The 25422-nt window shown below is 37.5% G+C and overlaps 1 protein-coding gene across 1 annotated transcript in view; it reads left to right on the top strand.

The window, feature by feature from the left end:
* The first annotated feature begins 18363 nt into the window (after positions 1-18363).
* The window catches only part of LOC130078430 (histone deacetylase 9-B), a 43456-nt gene continuing 36397 nt past the window's right edge, over positions 18364-25422 (top strand). Inside the window, exons 1-2 of the mRNA XM_056243944.1 lie at positions 18364-18530; positions 19467-19527. The gene's annotated coding sequence lies outside the window, so the exon portion shown is untranslated. The remainder of the gene's footprint in view (positions 18531-19466; positions 19528-25422) is intronic.

Raw genomic sequence — 25422 nt, 5'->3', positions numbered from 1 at the left:
TTGAAATTAAAGATGGCAAAAAGTCATACATCTGATTTTAAAGGTGCTTTTGTGCTCATTATGAAGCATGAAAGTTACAGTCATAACTTATTCAAGCTTTCTCCTGTGCTCTGTGGAATAAAGTCAATCATACAGAACAACATAAGGCTGAGTAAATGCTAAACAATGATCAATTTAATTGATTAAACAGCCAGTGTAGTGGCTCCTAAACAGTCCTGATGTTTCTACCTCAAAGTGATAGTGCAATGAACGTGTCTGCTTTGCATTTGGTCTCGATGTGTGCAAGTAAACGTCATCGAAACACAAAACAGAGAACAAATGTATCAGGTATGAGGGAAAACAAGACATCTGAAAGAATGCCACCTTACCAAAAACCAAAGACAAAGTCATCCACTATCAATCATTCAACATGAAGGGGAGAAAAACCTGTTCTCAATCAACATTCACTGGTTTTATCAAAGTTCAAAAAGTCTAACAAACAATATATGACCTAGTTAATATTAGCAGTTTATGCATTGTGTTTTTTCGATAAAGAGATGTGCACAAACAAAAGCACATACAATCTAACTGTTTGGAGAACGTCCTTGACTGTGGGAACTGGGAAGTTTTCCGTGTGCTCACGTTTCGGCCCTTATCGCCACCAAACTACCTCTAAAGCCTGGCTCACACTACAGGAGTTTTAGGCCGATTTATGCCCGATTTTCCCCTCCCGAGAATCGGAGAAAAAATCTTGTCGAGGACCTCGATCGGTTCGGATGTTCGGCACAGATTACCTGGTAATGTGAGGCATTCACAGATCGAATCTTGCACCTCCCGATCTGCTCTTACACAAATCGGGCTCGCCCCGATCATATCAAACATGTTTGATATTTATCGGGATGAGCAAGATTGTGATTACGTCAGTACTGTCACAATAGCCAATAAGAAACAGTAGGACTGTCATGGTGAAGGAATTTCCATGATTGAGGTAATTTTGAGTGATTCATCAGCGCGATGCATATCTCCATTTATCCATTTATTGCTAAATAAATAAGCATAATACAGTATAATAAATAATAATAAAATACTAAATGCATAATAAAGGCATCTGAAATAATAAACTAAGTAGCCTACAATCTAGTGTTGTCAAAAATATAGATTTTTCGATATCGATCCTGAACCATCTGCAACTCTTCCGTCTTCCGCAGGATGCACGCGATCTTCAGTAGTGAACGCGCCAGAGAGAAATGCACATTTCATACGGATTACATAAGCAGAGAGCAGTCTCTGGTCTGTTTTATTTCGTTTTGAATTGTTCTGTTTAAAAGTAGACATGTCTGTGAGGCAAGTAGGCTATCTTATACGCTGAGTTTCGGTTCATATGAAGTATATCGCCGACGCCTCCGTTTCGTGATTATCTATCGTCTGCTATATTTACTTCTTATTTTTTTAAATCCAGGCAATTGGTTGATGAAACATTGTTTAAAATTAAGATACAATTAATACAAAACGAAATTCGATTTAAAGAAAGGTTTTGTGCTTTCTGTTTGATGTCTTTGTGAAAGTTTTAAAGCATATTTTAAAGTCGCTTTCAGAGCGGTCATGTCCGTAACATTGTTTTTTCCTCAAATGCGAACACGAAAAATAAAATAATATGAATATTTTATGTTCTGTGGAGACTGAGAGCCCTTTCTTCATCCGGTGGGTAGTAGCTATAGGCTATTACTTTGGTTTGCACAGTGTAATTCACAGAATTAGGCCTAGGCCTAAACAAAAATATTTTCATTATAAAATATTTATATTCATTATAAAGTTATATTCATTCAAAGATAGGTTAAATGAAACAAGCTGTTAATTATTTTAATATTTAATTTTAACTTTGAGCTCCACTTTACAATGCTCAGCTGAGCAGCAATGGGCATTGAGCAACGCTGCTGATGCTTTACCTTATAGAGATCTATGGCATTGATTCATTGTATTGAACAGAGCTGACGCCATTCATTAGAAATATCCTTATTAAAAGGATGATTTTTTTTTTTAAAGATTCCTTTCGCTTTCCTTGGTCACACGGCAACCTTTTCACGAATATGACTTGATATGAAGGACAGATATTTTGTTTACATCCACCTTTCCGCTTCCGATCTGTTGCGTGAGATCACGTGAGGCGCTTTCTCTGGCACGAATCTTAATAACATTGTGTAGTGTGTGATGCGCCACGATTTTCAAATCTTGTAGTGTGAGCATGTTTAAGATTTGAGGTAAGAAAATCTGCAAAGATTCTCCTTAAGTGTGAGCTGCAACCAGATTTCAAAATCGGTTAGGATTTTAAAACTCCTGTAGTGTGAGTGAGGCTTAAAAAGGATAAAAGCAGATTATGACATGACATGACATGTATTTGTACATTTGAATTGTTCTTAACTTGAAATGTTTGAGTACACTAATTCATAAATTTAACTTTCATAAAACTCAAAACAATGAAACAGTTCAGTTTACTTAAAATATATCCATTCTGTGAACTTGAAAGAAAAAGAAAGTGCTAAATACTCATAAAAGTTCATTTGACTGAACTAATTAGTTTATTTTAAGTTTTTCCTACTCAAACCAATTAAGTATTTTGAGCGTTAGGGTTTACAGTGACAACGTCATGTCATAAATGATATGAAACCTGTAGGAAACGCAGCAACGGCGATTATTAGCTTCTCTTCCATTTTCTCGGAACTAATGTTTTGGTAGGAACGAACGTTTACATTGTATGTTTCTCCGGAATCAGCCAGCGCGAAGGACGTCTATATTCCGATTGGTTGCCAAGTGGGTAATCCATCGACCGGAAGTTGAAGCCGGCCGGGTGCCGCCATGTTGTAGCAGAGCTTCACTTGCGTTAGCATTTCCATTGACTCCCATTCATTTTGGCGTCACTTTGACAGCGAATAACTTTACATCTGAGGCGTTTAAAGACTCCATTTGTCCATTATTTATTTCTAAAGAAACACGACAATGTATAAAGTGCTCCATTACCTTCTATGTTACATTATGGCCCCGTAGAAACTGATTTTGTAAAAATAGGCTAACGATTGCGTCATAACCACTCGACTCTCTGTCGCGCTGTACAGAAATTACCGTACAGACAGCAGGAGAAGCTCGCAGGCAATCGGGGGGACGTCCCGTCAAGGGAGAAGCCCATAGATAATGAGTCCATAAAAGCAACGGGATACTTACTCCTGCTCACTCACGCCAAAGAACTCTTTGCTCAAGTTCCCCGTCTCTGCAAGATTAACGTTGGCAATTTTCACGCACAGCTACTAGAAGAGTAACGTCTGTCAGACAGGTTGCTCACGTCATCAAGCTTAGTTTGAGTCGGTCTGAGTCTGCGCGTCAGGAACGGAAGTAGGGATGTCCCGATACCACTTTTTCACTTCCGATACCGATACCGATGCCGCAGCTTTGGCTTTTGCCGATACCGATATTAATCCGATATTTTTATTTTATTCTTAAACTAATAAAAAATATAGCAATTTTCTCAATTAGCCACCTAAAATATACCTCCTATATAGTCCACAACAACAGTTGATTATGAAAGATTGCCACCCTTTATTCAAACACTACAAAAAAATAAAGAAATATATAAATGAAAGAAAATACAGGTACTTCAGTACTTAAAGCTAGCTAGCTACCAACAGGTTTAAAGTTAAAACAATTTAAACAGCAGCATTCTACATTGTAAATACCAGTACAGTTTTTGTTTTTTAAATCAATTAGAATTTCTATAACTGTGTGTTAAACTGATTATCACTCTTGTGTGTGTTAAACACAATCTACTTAATACAGACAGCTTCATTATAAAGATAAACAACAAATCCCCAAAATATATGATCATAATCTATGACAAAAATGCTATTATAAACTAGATTAGTGGATAATACACATTGCTCTTTTTATTGTTGTAAAATACATTCATGAAAAACAAGATAACAAAAATGAAAAAGATAATTATTTTAGATATAGCTAAATCTGCTATAAAATTGAGACATGTTTTAAGTGTATTGCACAGCTATTTAATGAGGCAGCAACATTAATAATTATTAATGTTAATAAGCTTTAATTGCGTCAATGCATTATGATATGAAAGGCTCCAATACAGTGCGGCACAAAGCGCTTATGCGCATCCCGAGCGGAGAATGATGCGCTTGAAGCCACGTGGAGTTCCAGCACGCAGCGCGTCGAGTCCGCTTTGAAAAGTTCAAAGCACAACGGAGATACATATTGATGGACAGTGTATTATACAGTATCTATCTATGCAATCGTTTATTGAGCCTTTTCTTTTAACAGTTTTAAATTTCAGTTACTGTGCGCGTGAAGAACAATTATAGTGCTCTGACTCTAGTGTTGTGATCAAACTGACAGCGTCCGACACCCGGTAGAGAGTAACACGATTGAGTTACAGCAATAAAGTCCAGCAAGATAAAGTTGTTTTATGCGAAAACATAGACCTTTATCTTACAGATCAAGTATAATAGTATTAACATTGAATCATCTTGAAGATAGTTTCATCATTGACTGCAACCGAACGCGACGCGCTGTTTGAATGCTGAATGGAGAATGACTGACAGCCGCGAGAGGGAAAAATTTACGTGATCTTGAATTTAATTACTTAAATATTAATTTATATCTCACATAATAGCTTCAGAACACTTATAATAGAGTGCACGAAAACGTTATGGTACTTTAGAATGTTTTTGTGCATTTTGTGGGGCTTAACAATAACACATAATACCACAATATCGGATTTGGATCGGCCTCGTCTGATCGATGTCAGATCGATACCCGATCCCGCAAAAATGGCAGTATCGGAGCGATACCGATCCTGAGTATCGGATCGGGACATCCCTAAACGGAAGTGCTCAAAAATCGCTAAAAATGGGCTTCAACTGTCTCAACTGAGTTTCAATGAGATGGCTCTGTCCACTTCTTATACTGTCTATGCTTGCCGCTGAACCACGTCATAGCTCATTACCATAAAGTTGAGCTTCTTTCAAACTTTCTGATTGACGCTCAAAACGCCCAAAACGCGACGCTGATGGATTTGACGCTCCTTGCAGCTGAGAAAAGCCAGCTTCCATTGAAAATGAATGACTTCCGGCCGCTTTGGAAGCTCAAGTCGGCGGCGGTGTGAACGTACAGTAAAGGGATCGTACTTGTAGTTGATCCATACGGACCAGTTATCTATGCTTGAAATTTGTTTACGATTTTCTATGCAGATTCACTCCCCTACAAAATCATTGTACAATTATTAATTCTTTCCAAATAGAGCTATTCAAGTCATCTGGTGAAACTGTTTTTTATATCCCAATAAATATAGCAGAAAAGCAAAATATTGCAATATCAGTGTTTTTCCAATATCGTGCAGCCTAACATGAGGTGACAGTCGACAGTCTCTATCCAGTAGGAAGACAGACAAATAAATAAACCAATTAAATTGAATCATCAGGCTTTCATATGAGACAGAAAGGTGTAAAGATGTAACCTTAATAGGACTCTTAACAACAATGATCGCACTCTGTCATGTCAGAATGGGCCGCCAAAGACCTCAGCCAGGTTAAGATTATTATCCAGTGACGGTCATTCGATCATCTGCAACAAACAAACTCAACCTTCTTAAACAAACCGCAAAATTTGTTGCACGGCCATGCATGCTACGGCTAACGGCGTGAATACACAGAGCTTTCCAGAACATGATCGGCTAAGATAGAGGGAGCTTAAGAGATCCCAAAGGTTTCAAGAGTGATCTTGCACAAAACTCCTCAGACTTCGGCGTTTAATTCAGGCTGGTCACCGAGGTCTATTTTAAGAGCCGTGTAAATACCCCAGGCTCGAGTGCTGCTACCCAGAGACCACAAGCTGTGTGTATAATCCAGATCTATGCCATCTGCACTTATATATAAAAGAGTTCAAGTTCTCTACAGACCCAATTAACTAGATTAAACTTATTGCCATGTAATTGTAAATAAAATAATGTTCTTAAAAAGCTTATTGGAAACATGCAAGTAGTAGCAACTGTACTTGGCCGCTCGCTCGTACGTTAGCCTGGATAAATGAGCGCTATTATTAGGCGCATATCCAAGTGTTTGATAACAGTGGAAACAACTTAAAATACTTATTTTTGGTCATGCAGTTATACATCATTACTCTTATTTGTGCAAACTCACAATAACAACAAAACGTCATCCGTTTGTACAATAAAGAAGACAAACAGGATGAGCTTTCTGCCGTCTCAGTATCCGTGAACTGTTGAACTGCACCGAAACTCAGCGTATACTTGCCATACGTACAGGTACAAACATGAGAAATACATCTATAGAAAGCTTGAAATGTCTACTTTTAAACAAACCAATTCAAATAGAAAACAAATGCTCTGATTATGCAATCCATTTGAAATAGAGTTGTCAAAAAGTACCGATTTCGGTACTGAAATTTTTTAAATGTGACACGCTGTTGAGTGGAATCATAAACACCTCTGATTGGCTATTGTACTCACGCGCTCATCGGATTTGTCTGTGATTGGCTACAATGATCAACGCACGGGAGCGTCTGAGAGCACACGGAAGGGTTTGGAAGTGTTTTAAAAACGGGAGCGGGAGTGTTTGACAGCACAAGCAGGACCGGTCCACTTAGGGCTGGACGATAAAGCGATAACGATAATTATCGCGATATAATTTTTCTCGATAAAACGATATGAAGAGTTCGATAAATGTTCGATAATGTTTATGCGCCAAAAGCGGAACGAAACTCATTTGAACCGGGCGCGCGGCGCGCCTCACGGACTGTTTATCCGCTTGTCTCAAAGTCCAAATGGCAGCGCGAGCTCACTAGAGCAGACGTGTTTCTGATCGTCTCGCTCACGAGATCCAGTGAGAAGCGCTTGAGTTCAGCGAAGAACACAAATGACTCATGATTTAAACCAGTTTAAAGGCAGATGAAACGAGATATATCCAGCTGCAGACCCGCAGCACCACCAGTTTCAGAACCCCAGTGCCAGAACCCCAGCGCCAGAACCGGAAGTGAGGGAGGGGCGGAATTATTTACAATGACACAAGCATGGTTATTTTTGCAAGTATTTAAAAATATTTAAAATTGTTGCACCTTTTAAATAATATTTAGGGTATGTTTTTATTACACAGTGAGTCACTGCTCGTTGTATGAACTATAACTGGTATGTGACAAATAAAGAGCAAGTGTTGTTTGAAGACGTGAGAGCGCGCGCGGCCAGGGCTCTCTCTCTCTCTCTCTCTCTCTCTGCTCTGCCCTGTCATGCGCAGCAGTCATTCTATTCTACATCACTCACCGATCAAAATAGGCTTTGGCGGGACAAAAATTTGCTTTGGCGGCCGCCAAAAAGCGGACGATCTGACGGGTTTTAGAAGATTTAATACAACCTGAAACTAAAAAACAGACCCGACCTCTATTTGAGACCGGACTTATATTTACCCAGACCTGCAGCCACACCAGGCGTGTAAAGACAATCGTCTATTTGGGACTCGGCTATTATTTCAAGTACGGTATATTTTTATGGTTTCTTTTAAAACAATGCCGGATTTTCTCTCTCTTTTTAGATTTTTGACATTATTTTACATAAAGAAAAATGCATGCTGCACATGTTCTTGTGAAATAAAGTATATTTTATATAAAATGACCATAAGTTTCAAGCATTATATTTCACCATCATGATCAGGAAGTAACTCTCAGAATACAATGAAACGGATAACTATATAGAATTATATTACACAAAATCAATGTTTTAAAATGCTTATTGTACTATACCTTAATGTATCATTATAATACGTATAAAGTATGACGTTTCGTGTGTAATAATGCTGTTTCGTGTCTAAGCAAATTACGCTCCAAAACGTTAGGTGGCGTTACTCGGTTTAGAACGTAAGCTCGGCCCCTCACTTCCGGTCCTGGCGCTGGTGTTAGAACGTAAGCTCCGCCCCTTACTTCCGGTTCTGGCGCTGGGGTTCTGAAACTGGTGGTGCTGCGGGTCTGCAGCTGGATACTATTGGATGAAACAGAGCTGACGAACAGGAGAAACACTGTGCGCAACGATACAGTCAATCTGAATTGATACTGAATCCATTTACCATGGATTTACTGTAACGTTAGCCTAGTAATATTGTAATTACTAGTAATAACAGCCCTAGGTCCACAGATAGACGCCTGTTTTCAAACGCTCCCGTCTGTATCTGTGTAAGCACTCGGTGAAGAGCGTCATTGATGTACGGTATATTCAGTGTTTCCGCTACATTCATTCTGCCGTGGCGGGCCGCCACACCTAAAATCATCCCGCCACGGCTGCAGCTTCTCGGTCCGATATTGTTTGTGTTATTGTTAAGCCCCACTAAAGGCATACAAAACATTGTAAAGCACCATAAAGTTTTCACACTATATTCCAAGACTTCTAAAGTCATTCAATAGCATAATGTGAGGTAAAAATGTATATTTAAGTCGTTAAGTTAAAGTTAATGGAAACTCATCTCTCCTCAGTCATTCTCCATTCAGCATTCAAACAGCACGTCGCGTTCGGGTACGACAGTAACACGACGACACTCTCTTCAAGATCAATGTTCCCTTTATACTATATTTGTAGATAAAGGTCTATAGTTTGCATAAAATTACTTTATCTTGCTGGAGTTTATAGCGCTTTCTAAATCATATTCCTTTCTCCCGGGTGTCTGTTACTACAGCACTAGAGTAGAGAGCACTATGAATTGTTCTTCATGCGCACTGTAAGTTAACTGAAATTTAAAACTGTTAAAAGAAAAGGCTCAATAAACTGTTGCATAGATATAATACATTAAGCAGATATAATCTCTTCGCTTTGTGCTTTGAACCTTTCTAGCGCTGCACGCTGTGACTTCGCGTTGCTTCAAGTGCATCATTCTGTGCACGCGATGCGCATAATCGCTTTGCCGCTCTTATTCGAGCCTTTCATGTTATAATACTTAGGGGAGGTTTAAACACCTGGGATAAGGGGGCGTGGCCAATGGGAATATCAATCATGGGCCACGCCCCCTCCCCCTGGCGAAATGGGCCTGCCACCACGGCTGGAAAAAATCCTAGAGGAAACACTGATATTACAACATGTTTTTGAAACGTTGAGCATTGTAGCCAATCACAGACATGTCCGTTGAGCTCGTGAGTACAATAGGCAATCAGAGGTGTTTACGATTCCGCTCAATGCGTCACATTTTTATACATTTTAGTACCAACTGGTATCGAAGTCGGTAGTTTTTGACAACTCTAGTATGAAAGGCACGTCCACTACTGCAGCGATGACGAGTCAGCATCGTCTACTTCATCTTTACAGCCGACACTGACTAAGAAAGCACTAGTTTATTAATAAATAATTAAAATTAGTGGTGCACGATATATCGGCCGCCGATATGGTCAATTTTTTACGCACATCGGTATCGCCCGTGCGCACTTTCACCGTCTTCAAACTGTCTTGCTCTCTCTCCCTCCCTCGCGCATATTAATGAATTGAGTTGACTGAATATCTTTGAGAACACACGATGGTAAAAGGTCGGAAGACCGAAGTTTTCTTTTCTGAACTCCCACTGGTTGTGAATTGTGCTAAACTAACGTTGCCTAATCTTCTCTGAAAAGCTTTCCACACATTCAGATGACATAAACCACACTTTCAATAAACAAAAAAAATCTATCTAGTGATGAAATGTTTTCTGTGTTGAGACCAACCTTGTGCGATGTCCTAAACTGCCTGGATAATCACACAACGTGTGCCGTGGTCCGTTAATGACACGTCCGATTCGCAAACTAATGACTCCTTTGAACTCCAGATTCACTTTAATGAATGGTTAAAACAACTGATCTGTCCAGCACGGAACTCAAGAGACATAAATCAGAAACACTTTACAATAAGGTTCCATTTATTAAAGTTTAGTTAACTACATTAGTAAACATTCATTCTATTAATTAGTTTCTATCCGGATTTACTCCATGACAAAACCACCCCAGTCATTCTAGAATTATTCATTCTATCCAAATAGAGCTATTCAAGTCATCTGGAGAAATAGTTTTTTATATCGCAATATATATCGCAGAAAAAAAAATATCGCAATGTCATTTTTTACCAATATCGTGCAGCCTTAATCCTCGCTGTGTGTTTTCTATACAGAGATATCGACATCGATAAATATCGGTATCGGCCATTACAGCAATATTAATATCGGTTATCGGTATCGGCCACAATTTTCACATCGGTGCATCACTAATTAAAATGTGTCCTTGCTATTTTTTTTATTACTTTTGTCAGTGCTTTGCGTCAAGCTTATAGGCTATTACACCTTAGGCTATATATATTAAAGGATCATTATGGTTTAGTATTTCTCCCAGTATATATTTAAGTAATTTAATATAAATGTGCGATAGTTTGACTAATGGCTTAATTGAACGACTACCAGTCAACAAGAAAAATCTTTAGTCGGGGGCAGCCCTAGAAATCAGACATAGGCCTAATATTTGTGCCTGGCAGATGAAAAAATGGGTGAAACAAAATCTTATGTCTAGTTACATGTAACTACATCACTTCAAAACCAAACAGCTTCATTTACTGCACAGGCTACGGTCACGGCGTTACTGGGGAATAATTGTCAGTATTAGATAATAGCACCCAGCTAATCAACACCCCATGACCAGGAGCTTCACAAAGCTTTGATAAGGATCAAATAAATAAGATTTACATCAGCATATATCTCACAGCTCTGATGGGCATAAATAGGGCACACGCAGAGAGCATGCTGGGATAGCTTCAGTGCGCAGGTGAGCTGAGCTACTCGTGTCGTAACACGAGTCTGATAGTCAAGTGCTGGACATTTACAGTTTGGCATTCCTCTGTTGGCACACAACCCAGCGGCATACTGTACAAGAACGCATAGGCTACTTATAATTTACTGAGGAAACAAAAGGAATGAAGAAACAAACAATTCTATTCTACTTGTACTTACTGCAATCAAACGAAACCTGTAATATAACATCACATGCGTCACAGCAGGTTGACCTGAAACTCTCTGGTTCAGCGCCACGGGCTAGTAAAACATTTGCTGTAGTGCATTAACTTCGAGGTCCAGCCCTAAAATGCAAAGACAGAGTGAATGCGAGACACGTGAGGACACTCTTACAGCGGGTCAGGTGACTCACTCAAGAGGATTCAGCTCATCCACCTGTCATCAGGTGACGAAATACAGACAGATTTCAACAATGCACTGAACTTTTACATTTCCATTGATGAAATGTGTCATGCGTTGCAACCAATTGGCAAGCTTATCTTCAAAACAAAACAGGGGTTTAATCTAAGTTATTTTCAAATTGTGATAACCTGAAATAACCCCAACACAGGGCCAAGTATCACACAACAAGACTCTTTCAGGCCTATCATGATTAACTATACTACAATATTTGCATGAGTTGAAACACTCATTCACAGCACAACAAACAAAAGGCAACACACCTGTTCACAAAATTATCAGGTTGCCAGAATTCTCACAAATTAATTTCTATGACTTTTCCTGTTGTTCTTGAATACAGATTTGATGCTAAAAATTGCAAACAGTATATATGCACCTCAAAACGATAAAAAACCAGACAGTCTGCTTATTGCAAATGTCCCAAACAGGAGTTTAGAGGGTGAAATGACACCACAGTAAGTGTAATGAAACCAGACTGTTATCTTGCCACCATAACCAACCATACCACAATGTTTGCATAGTCTAAGCTAGTTTGTCACTTTAAAAAAATGCTCAGAAACTGAAATAAAATCCACACACAAGACCAGAACGTGACCAACTTTATCATCCGACACAAAGTCTGCATGGGTTTAACTGCCTTAAAGGCAAATTACATGTTTACACTTTACAAAAACATATTCAGAGACTGAAATACCACATACAATCAGGCATGATTTAACCAACATTACAATCTGGAGGACTACATTTAGCCAAAACAAGTGTTTATAATTTAGTATATTGTTTATTTTAGTAAACAATACACATATACTGGTAGGTTAAAATAACATAAGACAAGTGCAAAACAAACAGAACCAGGCTTCTCATCATAAACAAATTACAATGTATACAACTAAAACAGGTTCAAGGTTTTACTTTGTATAGCCTACATTGCATTTTCAGTATCAACACATCAAGATCAGATACTGATATGACACTAACAAACAAAACCAGTGTCTGTTATCAGGTATGTCATCATAATCAACCTTATGGCCTGAACTGCAAGATTCGCATGGTTTTATTTCTACCATACACGCAAAAACTAGCATGTTAGTTCAACATACGTGTAGTGTAAATACATAATCATACGCTCAAATGACACGTACACATATGTATGATAAGTTTAACACACATGCCACGACGTATCTCAACATCAACAAGCTGAGACACGCAGAAAACATACAAAAAACCATCATCTCCACCCATGGCCCCTATACACACACACACACATTAGTATGTAAACACATACATGTAACAGACACAGCTGATGTTAGCTGAGCTAGCTGAAGACTTACTGTCAGTGCTCAGAAACATATAATCCCATCGCATTACTGTGTAATCCTGCACACAAGACGCGCGTGTGTGTGCTAATGTGTGTAACTGTGTGTGTACTTCAGTGTGTGTGTGTTTATTTACCTGCTCAGGTAACACACGGCTAAGCTAACACACAGCAGCTCAATACAGCAGGAAATACAATAAAATGACAAAACAGACTATCCAATTAGGGAAAACCATGGCTTACCTCTGCAAACATTATTTAAAATGTAAAAGCGGTTGTTTGGTTTATCCCCGCCACATTATTAGCGTATTTCTTTCTTCTCACGTTCATAAACTGAGGCGCTTCAGGACTGCGCGCGCCCACCCTGCAGCCGCCATGAGCGCGAGCTCGACAAGCAACGCAAACTAGAGCAAACACTCCGGAGCGCGTCTGGGGAAAGGTCATGTGATGAGAAAGGCGGGCACTGATTGGTCGGCAGAATTCAATCACCCGGAAGATTGCCTACGAAGCTACGATTCTGGCAAATATTATAACCATGATTTATTGATAAATATCTTCTAAAATTATATAGACTCATATAGAATTTATTTTATAATTTTAGTTAGACGTGAGCCAAATGGTATTCTTCTCTCAAACAGGAGTCTTCCCTGCGCTGTGTATTGCTCGGCGTTGTAGAGTGGGCATACTAGTCAAAAAAGTTACCTTTAGCGTAACCTGTGATTGGTCAGCGTGTTATGATGACACACCTTTCTTACCCGTGACTCATGATTTATTATATTTGGTTGAAAAGCACATTTAAATAGCACAGACCTGTGTAACAATGTAAAGTGCCTCGTATTGTTGATTTTTCTTCTTCTTCTTCTTCTTTTTAACGCACTTCTGCTGAACCAGCACCGATACAGCTCAGTTGACCTACTCAATGCTCTCAACATGTGACACAAAGAAACTCTAAAAGTGTTCTAGTGCAGTGGTTCTCAAAGTGGGGTCCGCGGACCCCTGGTGGTCCGTGAACTATAGCCAGGGGGTCCGCGAAATAATTTATAACAGCCTACCGTTTTTCCCGACTATAAGTCATGTTTTCTTTAGCATCTGAAAACTTGCTATTTATTCCAAAGGGACTTATATAATGCATTTAATGTCAAATAATAATTTTTTTTGATTTTTTAATCGATTTTTGGGCACGTGCGCCAGAAAGGAGACAGAGACGGCAGAACGCGCATCCTGTTGTGTTCTTTATTTTTAAAAGGCATGACATTTTGTAGTCATTTTTAATGTATACACAAATAAAAAATAGACACTTTGCCGTTTTGAATGATGTACTCTTATCTGTATGACTATAAATAAGAGTATTCCTTTGTTTCCACTGCTGAGGAAAAATCCAAGTGTTCGCGCCGGCGTCTCGTGTGCGCGCACAATATGTCAGTTCTAGCACTGCTAATTTGACATCAAAACCTCTTCATTATCAAAATAAAATACTCACCGAACTTATAAAAAGTTCTACTTAATTTAATTTGTCTGTTGTAGCTACACTATGAAGGCAGTGACGGTCAATCATATACTGTCGACTTGCTGTTGTTCCAATCTCATTTCTCCGCATGTGAAGATGCTGATACGTGTAGGCCTAGGCCTATATTGGGACTGAAGCATGAAGCTTTCTTTACATAAATAGTTAAGCATCCAAATGTTAGGCTACATCGCAAATATGGAAACTTTGGACCGAATGAGAGATGCACGAGCCCAACGTCTGCAGTTTCAGTTTCGATTCAACTTAATTCGTTTAGACTTGATGTTTTAAATAAATGTTGTCTGTATAGTATTATTATTATTATTTGTATTATTATCTATTAATAGTATAATTTTTCATTCTCGTTTTGTTCTGAATACCATTAATTTAAGGATTTGCTGTGGAGTGAGGGGAAGTAGGCCTACTACGCCTCAAGAGCGCAACAAAGTATTACACACTCAGGTGCAACTTATTTTCTGGAAAATACAGTAAATTATAAATTTGTGCATAGGGACAGGGTCGTATACCCACAATTGAGGTCCCTGAGGTCCGGGCCTCTGTAATTTTTCTATGTGTATAATGAAAGTTGTGAAATAATTGCCTAATATTAACTCTAATTTGGTGCTGCAAGGATATTAAACATCGCGATGATAACTGACCTTCTCATCTGAGCGGTTTCAGCAGACTAACAGCGCTCGTCAATGTCAAAATGTTTGAGTCGGAGATTAAATCAAAGTAGGCGGGTTTATGTTCACAGAAAGCTGCAAGCCGAGCGCGAATTTCCGCATGACGCTTCAGTTATTCGGTCATAAAGTGCGAGATAAGATGTAAATCGCTAAACTAAACAGCTGTTTTAGATAGAAGTTTTAAACGAACGACAGAAACAATCAGTTTGCAAAGACAAAGTATCAACCGGGAAAGGAAATATAGGGGATAGCGGGGCACAACGTAAATCCCAGTTGTGCAAGTGGGTCATGTTGTCACACTGCGTTACAATGAATATGTTTTGAACTATGTTGTAATATATAGCTGTGTGTTCGTTGTCAAACTCAAAAATTAGTTTATTTTTAATTATTTTAAAATGCCATTATTTTATATGAAAAAGTTAATTGTATTTTATTTGTTTGATTAGATCAGATAACATTTTAATCTGTCATATGGTCATGTTACCATGTGCCCCACCTATGGGACATGTTGTCACATTGCACTTCCATTCTTTCTGGGTATATCAAGAATAAAAGTAAAATTTTTGGCCTTAAAAAACACCTTAAAATGCACGTGTAGATCAAGAAAATCTAAAATTCCTCGGGGGGGCATGCCCCCCAACCCCCCTAGCAAGATCACTTTTGGGACCTCAGTATGCTATTTAGAAAACCCTGCATATGACCCTGGGTGGAGACTCTTTGTGTCAAAATATTTAATTAACCGCTCCCACATTAACTTTAGGCTCAGTCACTGTTATAAATATGAGGGGGTCCTTGGAAATGTTTTTCCCCTGTAAGGGGTCCCTGGCTCCAAAATGTTTGAGAACCCCTGTTCTAGTGCACAACTTTAATAAAAGCATTTTCTTTCTTCCTTTTGACATGGCATATGTCAAGAACTACACCGAAGTAATGGCAATTATCTGTAAACATGGCTAAAACATAAAGGATGTCCCCAGCTAACAGGGAATGCTCTCAGAACTTTGGCTTTTCTGACCAAACATTCTTCCAGTAAAGTAAAGTTATCTGGTCTTTCTTTAATAATGTTTTTAAAACGTTTGCACAAAAACGTATACATCATTAATGAATGTAGCCTAGCACTTTTTTGTTTTAGAATGTTTTGAAAACATTCATAAGTAGGCTAACATTCCCATAATGTTTGCAGAGGTTCCCCTAATGTTTGTTGTATAACCAAAAGTTTGAAAACTGGACATTTTGAACGTTCAGAGAACATTAAGAAATAACTTGATGGGACCATAAGCAAAATGTTTTTGGACACATCTTTGTAATGGGTCGCGTCGTGTGAAAGCTTGATATATTTTTTTATATAAATATATTCAATATTACAGTTTTTCTCCATTGGTTTGGCTCATTTCTTGAAACAGAAATTACATTCTCAAAACTCTAAGATCATTTGGCAAAACAGTCTTACAGTTCAGCACAACACCATGGTTCACCTGCAAAAGCTCATACCTCTCCCAAAACAGTTCACTCATGTGTCAAAACTAAATTTCCTTCTCATTTAAACAGTCAGTGCCCCCAAAATGCTTCGTCCCTATGGCATTGTGTAAGCCCTGCAAGTCAAAATGTTTAGATGTTTTGTCACTATGGCAGAGGACCATTGAAATATTCCTCATGTCCACCTTTCAGTCTTAGCCCAGTCCTTTATTGACAATGGTTACTATACTGTTTTTTGTCTAACAGAATACAATTGTGTATAAAACTGAAAAAAAAAAGAAATAGGATTTTACGTAAGTGTAGCCTCCAAGGTTTGACATCACACATTGCACTCATACTGCCAAGGAAATTTTAACCATTATCATTCACACACATAAAGTAACTTCCATCAGAGTAAAAAGAAAATGTATACAGCATAATATACTGTAATATAAACACACAAACAAAAAACAATGAAAATGAAAATGATATGCAGCCTACAGTGCTGTAAATAAAGCTGGAGTTTCACAACTGAGAGTTCTTCACTGGTCGCTGTCCTCACCCTCCCTCTCCTGGCCACCGTACTCTATCGTCCACGGTGTCTTCGTGCTCCTCGGCCTCTTCCCCCTATTCCACCACCACGCACCCTTACTCCTCCTACTCCTCCTCCTCCTCTTCCTCTTCTTCTTCTTCTTCCTCCTCCTCCTCCTCTTCCTCGAGCAGGCAGTTGCCCTTGTTCATTTACTTGGCCAGGTGCCTCCATGTTCAGAAATTGTACTGGTCCTGCATGGTTAAGCTCTTTACATACATGTTTGGCAGCATTCACAGTCATGGACAGCACCTGGTAATCCCAGGTTCCAAGGGATTTATTCATGGTATTATGTTCTTGACTAATTTTGACAATTGAACAGACTATTGTGCATGTGATGACTTATACAATGAAATGACGCTGACACGTTTTGGAGCGAACAACCATTAGACTGAGAATCGACAATCAGTTTAGATCAACAAGATCTATTCACTTGGAAATTGTGCTAAATAGGCTACCTGTACTTCATCATTTGCAAAGATGTACTGAGACATTGAGACATGTACTTAGACATTTGCAATTTGATGAAATGAATGAGAAATTCAATTCTGTTGTGAACAATTGCCAAGTGGTTTGGAGGTTTGTCCATGTTGTTTTGAGAATGTAATTTCTGTTTCAAGAAATGAGCCAAACCAATGGAGAAAAACTGTAATCAGCTTTTGCTGCATTAGCATTACCTGTTTCCAGTTGCTCAAAGCCCCGCTCGGGTCACACTGCAGGCATGGGTGATGAAGAACCATCATCAGAGGTATATTAGCTACTGAAGGGCAAATGAAGAATAATCTTCACATTTCTATTCCATTTCAGATTCCAGGTGAGCCTATCATATGTCTTCATTTTATATAGTAAGTATGTTAATGTGTTTCCTCCATGATCTGTCACACAACAGGATAAAGACCGGCTGACGCGGGCCATGACGTCACTGAATGATCCTAAATAAACTTTGGACCTTATTTATGTTTATGGCCATAAGTGAGAAGAACAGAGATAGACGAGGAAGAAGCAGGAGATGAATGCACAGGGTAATGCACATGAAATTGATGTGATGCCAACACATAAGTCTTGTTCTGCATATGAGCCTGTGATGATAAAATTGGATTGCGTTAAATAATTGCTCACTCATGCTGAATGTAATGATGCTTTGATGTCATGATTAGGCATATATGGGTAGCATATAGTTGACAAATAACATGGACATTATCTTACCCCACAGCAAGATTTAATGACAAAGTTCAACGGCTATAACAGACAAATCAGACAAAAATATCTAATTTGTGATTTTTCTTTTCTATTGGATTCTTTTCCCCCCAACAGTTCAACTTTAACTGATGCTGATAATCTAAATAAAATTAAAATAAAGCAAAATAAAATTAGCTATAGATTTTATCTTTGAAAGCCTATGCATTAGAAAGATAGTTGTCCTTAAGTGCTCATGGTGTAAAAGATCATGTCACACACTCATTGCATCATGCTATGTTCACTGTCAGCATCTCTTGAGTGATATAAGACAGCATTGTGATGTGAGAAGCAGTCAGTGTGTGGGTAACGCGTTATTCTACTGCATCTCTTCTGTTGCGCGATGCGCTATTTTTAGATCTCGCGTCTGGATGCTGCGCGCGCACGCGTGCGTCCGTCTACGGCGCGCGCTGGAGAACCGCGGGTGCGTTTTTATGAATGAGTGTGTGATCGCCATCGTTTCTCTCATAGCAACCCATAAACGAGCAGGAACAGATATATACTTTTTCAGGTGAGTGCAACTGCATGTCTCATTTTATCATCCACCTATAGAGATAGATAGATAGATAGATAGATAGATAGATAGATAGATAGATAGATAGATAGATAGATAGATAGATAGATAGATAGATAGATAGATAGATAGATAGATAGATAGATAGATAGATAGATAGATAGATAGATAGATAGATAGATAGATTTTGTTTAAAAAATGTTGCCCAAACTTGAATCAGATCATTGCTTTTGTGTAAAAGGGTCATGTATTTATGTGACATTATGCACTGTAATGCATGTATGCCTATTAAATGGAATTAATTAGAGCAATTTTACATGAGAATCTATCTCATAAATTTTGCATATATAATGGTTTATAATACAGTCTAATCAGTACTAATAACAGTAAACTGTAAAACCATATATTGCATTGTAGTTTTCCCCTTAAAGAAGGGTTTAGAGCTCTTGGTAACAGGTACAGAATATATCCAGCATCGTCTGCTCATAGGATGCATGAGGGACACATCACTGAGCTATAAATAGAACTGACAGCACACACACACACACACACACACACACACTGAGGACGCCTCACAGAAGATGTTCCTCCAGAGCATCTCAGCTGGTTTGAAGGCATTAGTGCACAGATGAGATTTCACATGATTCATCCACAGGTGAATAGTACAGCAACAGGGTGAAGATCAGATCCACAGGTTATATCAACAGGTCTGCTATGAAGAAGAGTGTGAATATGCCACTGTCTGGCACTATTACTGAACAGCCATCACATTAAAAAAATTATGAAATGCAAAATAACTCATGAAACAGCACAAAAGGTAAAGGAAAAATATCCAACCATTGTTTTGGCTGAGAGCTATTGATTTGCATAAGTGGCTGTTTTCTGCATCTCTAAGGTTATAATGTGTTCTTGTGTTTATTCTTGCCGTTAAAGGACTCACGTGATGCTGTACGCTCTTCACCATTGGCTGACTTCTCGATGAGCTTACACACAGGTACCTCTCCATCACTCACATATACACAGAGCTTTATAAATGATGTCATTTCCTATAAATAAATAAAATAAAGGTTTCACAGCAATGCAGAACAATTCAGTAAACAGTTCTTAAAGCTGCAGTCCGTAGCTTTTTTAAGTTAAAAATAATCCAAAATAATTATATTAAAAAAAACATATTCTGCCAGTGGTCAAAACTATGCTTGCCATAGCTATTAAAAACGGTTAGCTTGTAATAATGATTTTAATTCCAGTGGTACTGGTGGGTTTCCGCGGGAAATTCGAGCATGTCTTTGCGTCATGACGTCACACCCGTACACATAAAGAAGGAGTTTCGGCTAGCCGGCTATACTGCGCGTGACGAGATGTTTAGATGTATAGGCTTTTCTCGCAGCACTTTACATAATTAAACTTATGGCATCCAGAAAGATCCAGACAACAATCATCAGTGTCAACTGGAGATTCAGCAGTTATAAAACCCAAAAGACTTCGTACTTCGGATTTAAGGTGGCTAGAGGAAGAGAAAGAAACCGTCTCATGCGAACACAAGGATTTAAACATCGGCGGGGCTTTTGAAAAGTGCTTGAACTCCGTGTTTTGAAGGGGTTCAAAACGGAAGAAGAGATTGGCTTTTTTCTGCTGAACAAGTAAGACATTTCAATAGTTCAATCGTGTAACAGTACGTTTTCTTAATTCACACAGTTATGGAGTTTCCTTTGTTGTGCCTTTCTCGTTTTGCTATTATGGAGAATATGAATTCTGAACTACACAGGTAACCATAAAACACATTAAATTTAACATGAGTCACGCAATGCTGATGTGATGTTGTTAACATGAACAATTTGAGAATAAAGTAGGCTATAATTTGCAAGGTTGCTGTAAATCGCGTTGATTAAATCTAACGAAGCTTATCATGTCGAATGCTTTTCCCCCTTAGTTGGTCAGAACAAAACTGGATGTTACTTACTTGTTCAGAAGACATTTTCTTATGAAAATTCTTATGTTAGTCAAACTTTCAAAAAGTGAATCTGTGATTCTGTATGCCAGTATCCACACAGCGCGGTGACTGACAGCAGCACTCGCCTCAAAGCACTGTGTTCATCCGCGCTGTTTCATGCCGATTTACAACCCACGTAAAGATGATAATTCCGCGAATCACTGCAGTTACAGATTTCGAACAGACAGATGGCGACAAAGAGGAAAAGCTACGGACTGCAGCTTTAAGAGAACCATTTATTCTTAGTGCAAAGAACCTTTTCTTTACTTTAGAGAATCTTGTGGAATGGAAATATTCTATGGATGTTAAAGGTTCTTTATGGAACCATTGATGCCAATAAAGAAGCTTTATTTTGAAGTGTGTAGCTTGACCTTTTGACCTCTCCCATGCTCTCACACACACCTGGACTGAAGGTAGATGTAATGGAAGACAGATTAGTTACTGATTAAAATAGCTATTTCAGCGTTTTGATGACTTTATTATTCCTCTAAAATGTGGGTTAGTATGGATGTAGACGCAGATATTGTAGCCTGTATTGTGTGACTGAGTCTCGACCGAGAGGTTTTGAAACGAGTTCATGAGTGTGTGTTGAGTGACGCAGATGGTGTGATTGTTTGAGTGATGTCAACACAGAAAACCTCAGCTTTATATTGGCTCATCCATCCTCAAATCTCCGAGGGTGGAGACCAGCAACATTCCTGACACACTGACATATGCATGATGTTTCCTTCACACACACACACACACACACACACACACACACACACACACACACACACACACACACACACACACACACACACACACACACACACACACACATAAATGAGCAATCTTAAAAAACACACTCACATAACACACGTGTATACACACTTGAAAAAGTTTTGTGTCGATAAGTTTCTTCTGTTCACAAAAGATGCATTTATTTGATTAAAAATATAGTAAAAACAGTGATATTGTGAAATATTATTTTAATTCAAAATACAGTTTTCTATGTGAATATATAGTAAAATGTAATTTATTCCTGTGATCAAAGCTGAATTTTCAGCATCATTACTCCAGTCTTCAGTGTCACATGATCCTTCAGAAATCACTCTAATATGATGATTTGCTGCTGAAGACACATTTATGATTATTATCAATGTTAGAAACAGTCGTGCTGCTTTGTGATACATTTGTTTCAGGATTCTTTGATGAATAGAAAGTTCAAAATAATTTATTTGACATGTAAACTGTCTGTATCAAAATAAAAGTATGTCACTTTTGATCAATTTAATTCATTCTTGCTGAATAAAAGTATTTATTTCTTTGAAAAATGGATTGCTGACCCCTTTTGAACAGAAGCACACACACACACACACACACACACTCTTTTGCATCATATCTCCACAGGTGAAACTCGAAAAATTTGAATATAGTGCAAAAGTTCATTTATTTCAGTAATTCAACTTAAAAGGTGAAACTAATATATTATATAGACTCATTACATGCAAAGTGAGATATTTCAAGCCTTTATTTGTTATAATTTTAATGATTATGGCTTATAGCTATGAAAACCTTTTCACAATATTCTAATTTTGAATTTGGGGTTTTCATAAGCTGTAAGCCATAATCATCAAAATTATAACAAATAAAGGCTTGAAATATCTCACTTTGCATGTAATGAGTCTATATAATATATTAGTTTCACCTTTTAAGTTGAATTACTGAAATAAATGAACTTTTCCACAATATTCTAATTGTTCGAGTTTCACCAGTAATACAAAGTCATGCACTTGTGTATTTTAGCCTCAAGATGGCGCTGTTGCAAACTGACCCTAAAAGCTCCGCAGATGCATGTGTGGGTTTATGAGTGTGTATTTTTATGTTTAAGCATCTAAATGCGTTTACATTGGTGGACTTTTATTTGTGCCTCTTATGTCGTGAGGTTTGATCTGTAGAGGGTTTCCGTCCACAGTGACGAGTCTCATTTGATAAGACCGCAAAAACAAAGAATCAAGAAGGCAAAATAAGAATATTTATTTGATAATCAAGATTATGATCTGGTGCTGAATTAAACAAGTAATGTAGTGAGTGACATCGCGTCACAACAATGCAGCTGTTGTCTGAAATGACATAATCATGCATACAGTTTCACATATTATCAGGCCGGAGATATACTCTTACTGTCTACACAACACAAGCACTGTCACAGTAACACAAGAAGCCTTCACAAACTGCATCTTTCTTGCTTTATATATAGAACCTACTGTGCAATAAGCAGTTGTCAGTGCACTTGTATTCAGAGAAACCGCTGAAGGTCTTTATAGAGAGAACAGGCTGTTTTGCTGTCGTGGTTATTTTTATCTGCCCCCTTTTACCTTGGGAGTGTGTTTCTCTGTCAGACCTGTGCAGATGACCTATTTAACAACACTGCCATTGTTTTGTCTGGAGAGGAAGAGCAGGAAATCTATAGGTCTGTGTATGGTTGTGTGTGTGTGTGTTCAAGACAGGAGCCAAGCAATCAGTACACTTCACAATGATGTACTGTAGCGGTGTTTGCACAATTCACAGCCACAATGCTACGCAGTTGCCAAAGGTTTTGTGAATGGTTTTTACTTTCAGCATGTTGTCACGTGGTTGCTAGGGTGTTCTGGGTGGTTGCTAAGGTGCTGGGTTGATGTGTGCCTTAGCAAACATCACTAAAAACTGCATGCTTGAGAAAATAAAGTTGTGATGCCGTTTGTGGCCACAGAGGAACTTCATCTCTGTCATGCATTAGGAATGTCTCGCTCCTGGGAATTGTGCTTTTTCTGGATTACAAAAAGATTTCCTCTGTTTCCTAATTCATTCGCAGGCCTGAGGGGATTCCACGTCAGTAGCCGGTGTTTCATGTCCTATTTTTCCTTTAAACTGGCTGATTGTCAGGTGTTTTCCCCACAGGGAAATTTAATGGAATCATGATGATGTTTAAAGAGCCCATGAAATCGAGGAGGACATCTATCTATCTATCTATCTATCTATCTATCTATCTATCTATCTATCTATCTATCTATCTATCTATCTATCTATCTATCTATCTATCTATCTATCTATCTATCTATCTATCTATCTATCCATCTATCTATAGTATCTATCTATCTATCTATCTATCTATCTATCTATCTATCTATCTATAGTATCTATCTATCTATCTATCTATCCATCCATCTATAGTATCTATCTATCTATCTATCTATCTATCTATCTATCTGTCTATCTATCTATCTATCTATCTATCTATCTATCTATCTATCTATCTATCCATCCATCTATCTATAGTATCTATCTATCTATCTATCTATCTATCTATCTATCTATCTATCTATCTATCTATCTATCTATCCATCCATCTATCTATAGTATCTATCTATCTATCTATCTATCTATCTATCTATCTATCTATCTATCCATCCATCTATCTATAGTATCTATCTATCTATCTATCTATCTATCTATCTATCTATCTATCTATCTATCTATCTATCTATCTATCTATCTATCCATCCATCTATCTATCTATCTATCCATCCATCTATCTATCTATCCATCCATCTATCTATCTATCTATCTATCTATCCATCCATCTATCTATCTATCTATCCATCCATCTATCTATAGTATCTATCTATCTATCTATCTATCTATCTATCTATCCATCCATCTATCTATCTATCTATCTATCTATAGTATCTATCTATCTATCTATCCATCCATCTATCTATAGTATCTATCTATCTATCTATCTATCTATCTATCTATCTATCTATCTATCTATCTATCTATCTATCTATCTATCTATCTATCTATCTATCTATCTATCCATCCATCTATCTATCTATCTATCCATCCATCTATCTATAGTATCTATCTATCTATAGTATCTATAGTATCTATCTATCTATCTATCTATCTATCTATCTATCTATCTATAGTATCTATTTATCTATCTATCTATCTATCTATCTATCTATCTATCTATCTATCTATCTATAGTATCTATCTATCTATCTATCTATCTATCTATCTATCTATAGTATCTATTTATCTATCTATAGTATCGATAGTATCTATCTATCTATCTATCTATCTATCTATCTATCTATCTATCTATCTATCTATCTATCTATCTATCTATCTATCCATCCATCTATCTATAGTATCTATAGTATCTATAGTATCTATCTATCTATCTATCTATCTATCTATCTATCTATCTATCTATCTATCTATCTATCTATCTATCTATCTATCTATAGTATCTATCTATCTATCTATCTATATAGTATCTATCTATAGTATATATCTATCTATCTAGTATCTATCTATCTATAGTATCTATCTATAGTATCTATCTATCTATCTACAGTATCTATCTATCTATAGTATCTATCTATCTATCTATAGTATCTATCTATCTATATTATATATCTATCTATAGTATCTATCTATCTATCTATCTATCTATCTATAGTAACTATCTATCTATCTATCTATCATCTATCTATAGTATCTATAGTATCTATCTATCTATCTATAGTATACGTCTATCTATCTATAGTATCTATCTATCTACAGTATATTGCATCGTGATATTATTCTGACTTCTCATTTATATATATCACAAACTGTGATATATCGCTTCAATTATAAGGTACAAAAACATTTGTAAAATACCATTTTAAGTATTTGTCACAGTAGTATTTGTACTGAATTTAATTCATATATTTTAAATAAATAACAATAAAACAAATTAAAATTATATTCATATTCATATTTTTCATTTTTAAATTATTCCTTTCTGGTGTAAACCTACAAGCTGGCAAAAATAAACATTTAAAATAAAGAAGTTTCTGCCAGTAAAACATTCCAAAGTTATTG

Source organism: Rhinichthys klamathensis, unplaced genomic scaffold (genome assembly GCF_029890125.1).
Source record: "Rhinichthys klamathensis goyatoka isolate OS25496 unplaced genomic scaffold, OSU_Roscu_1.1 h1tg000868l_1, whole genome shotgun sequence".
NCBI classification, from domain to species: domain Eukaryota; kingdom Metazoa; phylum Chordata; class Actinopteri; order Cypriniformes; family Leuciscidae; genus Rhinichthys; species Rhinichthys klamathensis.
This window is presented reverse-complemented; position numbering and strand designations above follow the sequence as displayed.